Source organism: Canis aureus, chromosome 19, assembly GCF_053574225.1.
Source record: "Canis aureus isolate CA01 chromosome 19, VMU_Caureus_v.1.0, whole genome shotgun sequence".
NCBI lineage: Eukaryota > Metazoa > Chordata > Mammalia > Carnivora > Canidae > Canis > Canis aureus.
Genome location: NC_135629.1, coordinates 28,444,473 through 28,455,241, shown reverse-complemented (window position 1 = coordinate 28,455,241; position 10,769 = coordinate 28,444,473). Strand labels below are relative to the sequence as shown.

Sequence of the window (10,769 nt, the reverse complement as noted above, 5' to 3'; positions counted from 1 at the left end):
CGCTCCCCGCGCTCCCGCACTGCCCGGGGGCGGCCGCGGCCGGCGCGTGTGGGGGCGAGGCCGGCGGGCGGCGGCGGCCCCGGCTGCAGCCCCGGTCCCCCCGCCCGGCCCACGCCCAGAGGCCGCCCCGGAGGCCGCCGCCTGCCGCCAGGTGAGCTCGCCCGGCCCGGGGAAGGGTGGCGGCCGCGGCGGGGCGGGGGGCACGGCGGGGCGCGTGGGGGCGGGTTCCTGCGGACTTGGCGCCCACGCGCGCCGGGGCGGGGCTCGAACGCGGGCACTCGCGCGGGGGCGGCCGGCGAGCCCGAGGCCCCGCTTCCAGGTCGGGGCAGCCCCCCCTCCCCTCCCCTCCGGGTGCTCGGCGACCGGGGCCACGAGAAACTTGCAGACCTGCAGGACGACTTGGCGGAGCGGCTGCCCCCGGGGCGCGGAGGGCGCGTCCGTGGCCCGGCCGGGCTGCTCCATTATTATTATTATTATTATTATTATATATATTTTTCCTCTTTGACTTTCCAAAAAAAAAAAAAAAGTCTATGCGATTGTGCCCGTCTTAAGGGGAAGTTGAAAGTGCAGTGTGTGTGGGGGGTGGGGGTGGGGGGTGGGGGGTGCTCCTGGAGAAGCGTTGCCTGGTGTGTGCCGAGTTGACACATTTCCGGAGCAGCGCGCAGGTCACGGCGGCATCTCTTCCCAAAAGTCACTTTGCTTCAACTTGGATGAGTTTCTCGTAAACGGCGACATCGAGGTGGTGAGAGGCGAGAGGAGAGGACAGCCGGCACCGCTGACGGGATCTCCAGTGGGGTAGATGGAGGGAGCTGCATAAGCTGCAGGAAGCCTGAGTTCCAAGCCGCGCTTTTGGTTGATTTGTGGAGTTATTGCCCAACTTTCCTGACCCCCCCCCCCCCAGTATCCCCCCCCCACCTCTTCACATCCGGGCTGAAGCAGTTAAGTGAGTTGGACGGGTTTTTTTTTTTTTTTTTTTTCTGGTTCCTTGGGAAACTTGGGTTCATTCTCCCAGTTTTCTCTCCGGTCCTTTCAAAGAGGAAGAAGTCGTAAATGCCAACGTATATGGCAGTGAAACGTGTTGAACCTCTACCCGGAGATCAGCATCTGCGAGATTTTATTCACGTGTATGGAGTCGAAACTCCAGCCCTGTTCTTCAGTGGTGTTCTCAACAGTTAGCACCTTTGACTTTTGGCAGAAAGGCGAAAACAAGCGAAAAAATAACACCACTACCACCACCACCACCCCAAACAAACAAACAAATCAGTTTGAAGATTCTGAAGTATAATTTGCCCTCCTCAAGGGTGTGAAGCCCCCCCCCCCCCCCCCCCCCCCCGGCCTTAAAATAAGACTGGCTGAAACTCGTGTGTGTGTGTGTGTGTGTGTGTGTGTGTGTGTGTGTATGTGTATGGGCATCAGGCTCAATTCATCTTGGTTTTAGAAGGAGAGAAGATACTCTTAAGACTTACTTTGAATCTTTGGTACTACACACTGTAAATGGAGAGTGCCAGTTGATTATATATCCCAACTGCGTTTTGGTGGGGATGGTTACTGTTTAAAAGATAATTGGTCGAGTGGTGAAATGGTGTTCTGTGTAAGCTACCTGTTAACTTCATCTTATCATATAATGATTTTGAAACAGTATCTAGCGATTTAAAATAATCTTTAGTGTTGTGCATAGCAGAATATCACCATCCCTTGTAACTGTTAAATGTTCCTAAGACATCCAGTCTCATATACATAGATGGAGTCCTGGCCAGACACTTGTATATGTTCATTTTGTTACTTAAAAATACGGTGGACAGTGCTAGAAATTTTGTAAAGCAGTAAGACCAAGAGAGATTTGAAAGACTTTAAAGTTTGAGGTATACCTAAAATATAAACATCTCTGAAAGCTCTTGATCCAAGTAGTTTGAAACACCTCAAAATATGAGCCTTTGTGAGATTTTAAAAATCTGCTCTCCAACCACATAATTTAACTTGCAACTGCACTGATATAGATCTGTATGTTGAACATTTAAGAATTCTCCTAATTGACTTTTCTTCCTATCATAAAAGGACATGTTTTAGTGAATTTTAAAAGTAGTCGTTTTTCATATAATTATATCTTAAAGCATTCATGAATGTTAAAACAGGAAGGACTCGGGCAGCCTGGGTGGCTCAGCAGTTTAGTGCCGCCTTCCGCGCAGGGCCTGATCCTGGAGACCTGGGATAGAGTCCTGCTCCGGCTCCCTGCGTGGAGCCTGCTTCTCCCTTTGCCTGTGTCTCTGCGCCTCTCTCTCTCTCTCTCATAAATAAATAAATAAATAAATCTAAAAACAAACAAACAAACAAAAACACAGGAAGGACTCAAGCTCTGGGCCATACTAATGTTTCTGTTATTGGGAAACCGTTGTGGACAGAAAGAAGTAGCAGGTTCTAAGCTATAACAAAAATGATTTGAACTTTGAACTTACATGACCTTAGATTTGGTGATTTTACTCAAGTCATTAGATTGCTGGTTTCTTGGAGAGTATGGTGGTTTAGTTATGGAAGTTTAAGTGTTTAACATTAGCCTTCTGAAATGGATGGTGAGAGAGCTGGCTCTAAGGTCTTTACCCTGGGCCTGTGAAACGATGTAGACATTTTAGCAGTATGTTTTTAAAAGTTTTTTTTTTTTTTTTAAGATTTTATTTATTCATGAGAGATACAGAGAGAGGGAGAGAGACAGAGACACAGGCAGAGGGAGAAGCAGACTCCATGCAGAGAGCCTGACGTGAGACTCAGTCCCAGGACCCCAGGATCAGGACCTGGGCCGAAGGCGGTGCTAAGGCGGTGCTAAACCCTGGAGCCACCAGGGCTGCCCCTGCAGTATGTTTTTAGAGCAAAGGTTGTCCTGGGGTCTTTGGACCTCTAGGGGTCCATGAATGGGCTTCAAAGGTTCCTGAACTCCCTATAATTGTGACCAAACCTTTTTGTGTATGTGTGTCTTTCTAGGGAGAAGGTCTGTGGTTGTGGTTATAAAAAGAGATCCAGAGCCCCAAAACGTTACAGTTGTATGTTTTTATTAAATAAAATGGGAGTTAGAATAATTCTTACAAGGAAAAAAAAAAGAAAATAGAGATCTTTGTGCCCATTACTTGCTGTTTAAACTTGTCTTTAGTCTAAACATATGGTCTTAGAGGTGCAAAAATACTTCCATTTTGTTGCCATAATAAAGTATTGCCTATTAGTTGATAAACCATGCACACACATAAAGGGCTTGACATGCTAGTCCTGGGTTCATTGTGGCTGTTTTTAAATTATATTTAAAAATTTAGAACAGATAGATTGATGGTCAATAAGCAGAGATTTGATCTTGACAACCAGCTCTTGGAGCAAATGGGTCACTCAGCTCCCCTCTCTTACTGCTCTCCAGCAAATCTCAAATGTGACTGAGAGGTAATCATTCTAAGAAAATGTATTTTTGCCTTGGCCAAGCAGCAGAGCATGATAGGAAAAGGTTTCTCATCAAAGCAGACTTAAGTTCAAATCTGGGTTTTTCAATTGCTGTAGTTGCTTAACCTACTTGACCCTCCAGTTCCTCACGTGGATAAAGCCTACTGCAGTAGAAGCATAAAGAGGCAGGAATGAAGTTCCCTGTGTAAAAAAAAAAAAAAATCTGAACCCCTCATTGGGCCTATATGAAGGCCTTGGAAGCTAGATGCAGTAACCACTAATACACATAAGAATGAACATGTATAAACATGGTACATTGTAATGATATATATTATTTCTCAATAATTGAAACTTTTTTGAAAATTAGGTTTTCAAAAATGAGTTAGGATTAAGCGTCCTTACCTTGTAGATATCCAGAGGGAAAGTTGAAGGAAGATAGTGGTGCGCTTGGTAAAGCTGGAGACATTGGTGCTGGGCAGAAAGAGACAGTAGCAGCCCACCAACAGCATAGTTGTCTCTGTGTAAGACTCCTCTTAACTCTTACTCTTCACTTGTAATTTAAATGAAAACCAATGCAGGTACCCAATTGTGGAGGCATTTCTAAGATGCCAGAATTAGACAGCCAAAGTTATAGGTATAGCTTCCACTAATGTGTTGTGTACAGCCAGCAGGAGGATTTGACTCATAGGCTGACCTTTTGCCTAGAAAAAATGTTAGACTCCTAAGTTCTAGGGGTCTGTGGCATCACCAAGCCGCCGCCGCCACTACCACCACCACCATCACCACCATCACCATCACCATCACCACCACCACCACCACCGCACATGTGTTGCCATTTGCCACCTCAAGCATTCCATACTTTTGGTATGGCAGCATTTTCCAAGGCCCCTGTCTTCCTCCAATAGGATGAAACTCCCATCAGGTTAGTTGTTCCTAGTTATGGTGAGCGGCCTTCCCTTCTTAGCACATGCATTATTATATCACCAGGAAATTTTATTTATTGCTAAAAATGTTCTCACCTTGCCCAGTTTTCCATAAGGCTTAATATTTGAACCCTGTCCTGTGTGATGGTTTTGAAAGGAATCTATGCTTTTGGAGCTGTCTCATGCTTCAAGTTCCTGTTGTTTCCTTATCCTGGAAGGGATGTAACTGATGCTAGGCTCTCAAGCTGCTAACAAGACATTCTTACCTTAAGGAAATCTGTATTCGGACTCCCCCCTCCCCCCAATTTCTGCATGATGTTTTGTTAAATTAAACACACAAAGAGTCCTCTTGTGCTCTAACCCCTGGAGATTAGTTCCAGGATTGATGTGTACAGCGCATGTAGGTGTATATGTCTGTGTGTGATTTCATCTGGCCATCCCTGAAGTTCTGAGGGCTGCTGCTTGTAGTTTTACCTTTTCTCTCTCTCCTGACCCTTCTCCCTTGGTCATTGTATGGGATGCAGATTTGGTGACCTGGCAATTGCTGTAGCTGATTGGTTTATTTTTGCCTCCCTTCCTGCCTTTTAACATTCTTTACTAATTTGCAGCAAGTTTTTTTTTTTTGTTTGTTTTTTTTTTAGTTTAACTTCAAAACTACATTATGCTGAAGTTATTGGGTATTTTAGAATATTCCCCCTTCTATATGTACACATAATAGCAGAGTTACGCATCAGTATTTTAGATATTTAGAGATAAGATGCAGTTTTTAAAATACTTTATGTAGACAGTAGTAAAACATGTTATACTTAAATATTAATAGTTTCCTTTTTTTTTTTTCTTAAGCTAAATTTGGTACCTATTTCTTAGATGACAATTTGGGCAATGTGCATCCAAAGTCATAAAATGGCAAATAATTGGTCAAATGTGCATATAGATGTGTGTACCAGACTGCTCACTGCCCCATTTTCTAGTAATAGGAAACAAGAAAGTAATGCAAGTGCCTATAATAAAGGATTAAGTCTATCAGGACCTGCCCATGCAGGGAAACACTGTGCAGTCTTTAGAAAGGATGATGCAGGGATTACCTGATTGGCTCAGTTGGTAGAACATGTGACTTTTGATCTCGGGGTTGTGAGTTCGAACCTCGAATTGGGAGTAGAGATTACTTAAAAAAAATCTTTAAAAAAAATGATGCAGGTCAACATTCATTGACATGGAATGATGTTTAGAAAAAAGAGGGTAGCATGAGAATATATATAATTTGTGACTATTTATTTATTTTTAAAGATTTTATTTATTTATTCATGAGAGACACAGAGAGAGAGAGGCAGAGACATAGGCAGAGGGAGAAGCAGGCTCCTCACAGGGAGCCTGATGTGGGACTCGATCCCAGGACCCCGGGATCATGCACTGAGCCAAAGGTGGACGTTCAACCGCTGAGCCACCTAGGCGTCCCAATGTGTGAGTTTTTAAATGATTTTTTAATTTTTTAAAAATTTTTTAAATGATTTTTTAATCAAAAGTACTGTGTATAGAAACCTAAAGGAAAATATCTGAAAGGGTATATACCAAGTAATAGGAACTTGTTATCTGTAGGTAATAAAGTTGTGGGTGATTTTTTTTAAAAATGTATTTTTCAATTTTTCTTTTCCTGTAGCATGTGCTTCTTTTATAATCAGGAAAAAATAAGCTATTGAAAAAAAAAAGCTATTGAAGAATAAATACAGTAATTAAAATCTATCCTATTTATGGCCAATTGAATTATCATGACTATTTCCCTTCATAGTCTGTTGTATCTGAGGTGAAATATGCTTTCTCATATACCTTAAAAGTATATTTTATACCATATACCAAATGGTATATACCATATACCATTTTTATATATTTTATACCGCCGAAGGTGGTGTTTTGCTAATAAGCAAGAATATTTTCCAGACTTTTCTAAGAGGAAAGGAAAAAAATCCATACACGACTAAATAATAGTTTTCAGAAGAAACTCACTGAAACACAGACATTTACATGATAGTATGTTGTGCCTCATTTCTTGCTGTGAAAGATTTTTCCCCATTGAAATTCCTCTAAAATCATAAGGAGTTCACATGTATGGGAGGAGTAAAGGGTAATGTTTAAAAGCTTGAGCTCCATTACTTACTGTCTTTGTTACTTTTATCCATTTAGGGCCTCAGTCTCCTCATCTGTAGAATGTGTACAATACTGGGGTGCCTAGCTGGCCTTGTCCGTAGAACAGGCATGCAACTCTTGACCTCGGAGTCATGAGTTCAAGCCTTATTGCGTGTACAGCTGAATGAATGAATGAAAATGTAGGCAATACCTTGCTAAGTTGTCATGAAGATTAAACGAGGTGAGTGCTTAACAGAGTTCCAGATGCTTTGCTGTAACTAAGGAGGAAGAAGTGATGGGATGGGTAAGGGTATATAATAATAATAATAATAATAATAATGACAATGATAATATTGGTGATAATAACATTAGCTGCTAATATTTCCCTCCTTCCAGAGGCTTGCATGAGGGCAGAGCCTTGTTTGCTACACTGACCAGTCTAAACCCTCTAATGAGGGTACCTTGATCAAGAGTGTGGTCTAGGTTAACCTAGTCATCGTCAGTCATGCTCCCTTTCGCGTGTTATCTCTGTGTACACTGTCGAAAAAAGTATTCAGGGGCTGACAACTCATTGGCATTTATGGAGTTGGCACTTTTTTTTTATTAAAGATTTTATTTATTTATTCATGAGAGAAAACAGAGAGAGAGAGGCAGAGACACAGGCAGAAGGAGAAGTAGGCTCCATGCAGGGAACCCAACATGGGACTGGATCCCTGGCCTCCAGGATCACGCCCTGGGCCGAAGGTGGTGTTAAACCGCTGAGCCACCTGGGCTGCCCAGGGGGTTGGTACTTTGTAAATATTTGATGAATGGATGGTGACCTAAAGCAAGCATTTCCTTCCTCTTTTCTAGTCATTTTTAAAGTATATGGAAGAAAAGACTAGGTGTAAAAACTGTTAAAAGGGAGAATCTGTTTTGATTTCTACTATTTGAATGAAACATAGCAATTGTGTTTCACTTTTTTTTCTCTTAGTTACTTCAGTGTTAGCTCAACTATGTGTGCACCTGCATCCTTGTGGTGCACCTGTGATAATTTTAGAAATTTTTCAACTTTATTTTCACTTAGGTTATTTTGGTTTAGGAGTTTGTTTTACTTTCTACTCTAAACCCCCATGTTCTGGGCTACATTTTAATGTTTCTATGAAATTAGAAACATCGAACTGGCCATGAAGAATGAGAAGTATAACCACATCTGGCTGTGACATACTTACTTGCAAACACTGGGGCTTTGGGTTTGTTTGTAGGAAATTTTAAGAAATGCATGGAATTAAATATGTAGAAATACTATGATAATTGATGAAGTATACTATCAGTTACATATTGCAGAATAAGAAGAACCTTCTCTAAAACTTTGTGGCTTACAATAGTGACCCTTTATTTGCGCACAATTAGGGCAGGGCAGTTCTTCCATTGCTCTTGTTTGGCCTGAGGTCATTAATGTGGCTATTGTCATCTGAAATCTCCAGTGAGCTAGTTGGTCTAGGGATCTAGCTGGGACAACTCATCTGACCACCACACCATCTCTTTTTCCAGCAGCTAGACTAGATTTCCTCATATGGAGACTTTGTGTTTCAAGGTGAGAGCTGCAGGGCTTCTTGAGGCCTAGGCTCAGAAGTCACACAGGGTCACTCTGCCACATTCTGTTGATCAAGGCCAGCCATAAGCCCAGTCTGGATTTAAGGGTTGAAAGGCACCACCTTTTGATGAGAGGTACTGCAAAGTACGTATCATAAGGCTTGCTGACAGCAGTGAGGAGAGGCAGTGGTATTCTGGTGTCTATCTTTTCGAACAGTGTGATTCTGGCTATTGTATATTAACCCTTATTTGCCATGATTGCAAACAAGGTTAAGTGCTTCCCTGTGTTATCTCTTTGGATAACAGCTCTATGAGGTGGGTACTATTATTACTCCCATTTTAAAGTTGTGATAAGTGAGCCTTAGGGAGGTTATGTAACTTGCCCTAGATCTTTTACCTAGTTAGGGGCAGATCCTAAAAGTTAAGGAAAGTATATCCCTATACCAGTGCTTCTTAAATCCATTGCTAAAGAAACTTGAGTGGGGAGGGAGGGGAAGGAAGCATATCTTTAGAAATCTCAAAAGAAAAATAGAACATCTTAAAATTTTATATGAAGTCTGTATTCTACTCCATGATACTTCCCTTTATTTTACCAGAAAACTAATGTTTTAAAATTACTTGTCAAATTTTACTTCCCAAATCTTTGAGAAAATGGATTCTCCTAGACCAAAGATAATAACTAATCAGCTAAAGATCTTAGTTGTAAGTAGTAGAAACAAAATTGGCCTACCCTAAGCAAGAAAGGAGTTTACTGGAAGGATGTGGTGTAGCTCCCCGAATTGACAATAGAGCTGAAGAACCAGGGTTCAATGGAGAGGGTTCACAGGGTCCTGGCCTTACTAACCTTTCCAACTCTTTGTAACTCCACTATCTACTGAGAGTGTATCTTAGGGTCAGCTTGGGTCCTGGAAGGTACCTTGTTTCCTGCTTCACCAAGAGAATACCTACTGAAGGGGAGGCGGTGTGTTCCCCAGCAGGGGAGTGAATGCAGGGCTGATAAAACCAACAGATGTCCACTATCTGAACATTTTTGCAAGCTGCTCAGTGCATTATCGATCACATTTACTATTTACAACACCCTGATGACCTCTGGTTCACCCCTTTCCCTTCCAATCCCACATGCCTCTAAAGGTTCCTAAACCCCAGTTTGAGAAGCATTTTTGTGACTTTGCCACCTATTTCCATTTCCACTAATAATAAGTGCTTACCATTCTAAGGGCAATAACATATTTATCCCATTTTTTTTTACAAGGTAATCTTTTCCTTTTTTTCCCTGATTTTTATTTTTTTTATTTTTAAGATTTATTTATTTATTTATTTATTTATTTATTTATTTATTTATTTATGAGAGAAGGAAGGAGGAGGAGGGGCTGGGGACGGCGAGAGAGAGAGAGAATCTCAAGCAGGCTCCATGCCTATTGTGAGCCGTAAGTGGGGCTCCATCTCATGACTCTGGTACCATAACTTGAGCCAAAATCAAGAGTCGGATACCCAGAGACTGAGCCACCCATTGCCCCATTTCCCTGAGTTTTAAAAGAAAATCACATGAACTGTAATTTAACCATTTATTGGTAGCAGCGTTCCTTTTAGGAATAGTCTTACCTAGTGCATAATGATTCCCTTAGGACAAAGTGAGATAAATACAGTTATTGCCCCCTGTGCTCAATGTCCCCACAATGCCCTGCTTCTGTTTTTCTGTCTTCTTCAGGTATCTAGTGGCTTTCATTGTAGCCTTGCTAATACTTAAACATTTTAGATCCTAAAGTTCATGAGGGAAAGGAGCAACCTGCCCTTATATAGCGTTTAGCTTATGAGTTAAACCGTGTTTCTAGGGTTAAAATGTTGTAAAAATAGTGTGATTTTATTCAGAGCATTTTCACATATATAGTCCTGTTTTATAATCTTTTGAAGTCAGAGAAAAGCATATTTTCCCTATTTTTCAGCTGAGCATATGGTCTACAAAAGATTAAGCGGTTTCCCCTCCAAGATAGGGACTGTTGGCAGGAAAACCTAGGTGTTCTGACTACCAGGTCTTTGCTGTGGACAGTTCAAGAACACTGGTTTGCCAACTGGAGAAGCCTCTCTTCTGCTTTCTCAGGTTTTTGGGCTGAATTGGAGATGGGTGAATATATGTTTGGCCTTTATTACTGTGGGGACATTGGTATGTAATGGATGTATCTAGTGTCATCTTGGCCATTAGTAGTCACCTTTGTTTATTCTTGCTTTGGAGGCCCAGGGTCTTTTTATGTCCCCATGGATAGTCAGTTGAGAAGCCAATTTGTCCCACCTCTTCTTGCCATGATTAGCTGGTTTTGAAGTACCTCTTGGAGCCCTTCAGTCTGGCTTTTTTTTACTTCCCCACGGTGTAATTACCACCTTGTGGTGTAGTCACTTGTCTTCCCAAACCCTGGACTCTTAAATGGTCTGTTCTGCTTTCTGCTGTTCAGGCCCACCACTACAAGGGATTTTGAGAGGAGTACTTGACACTTTTGTTTAATTAGGGTCTGTAGACAGGGCTCTTAACAATAGGGTTGTATGTGAGGCCCTTCCCCCTTGCTTGTAAAGTTTCACTGTAGTCTGAACCATTAACGTGATCATAGTGTTAATATGGTGGTTCTTAATTTGGCCAGAACTTTTTGTAAATAGAGACATCTCAGGACTTTTCTGTAGCTTTTAGAACATTGTCCTAACATTTAACACTAGTTTTTAAGTTATCTTTTTCTAATTTGTTTCAGG

The 10,769-nt window shown here is 41.9% G+C and overlaps 1 protein-coding gene across 3 annotated transcripts in view; it reads left to right on the top strand.

The window, feature by feature from the left end:
- Positions 1-84: 84 nt before the first annotated feature.
- The window catches only part of ATXN7 (ataxin 7), a 139,717-nt gene continuing 129,032 nt past the window's right edge, over positions 85-10,769 (top strand). For 2 of the 3 annotated variants that reach the window (XM_077858217.1, XM_077858211.1), the window contains exon 1: positions 85-151. The gene's annotated coding sequence lies outside the window, so the exon portion shown is untranslated. Of the gene's footprint in view, positions 152-611; positions 944-10,769 lie in introns of those variants that run through there. The other variant, XM_077858215.1, reaches the window with a different exon arrangement.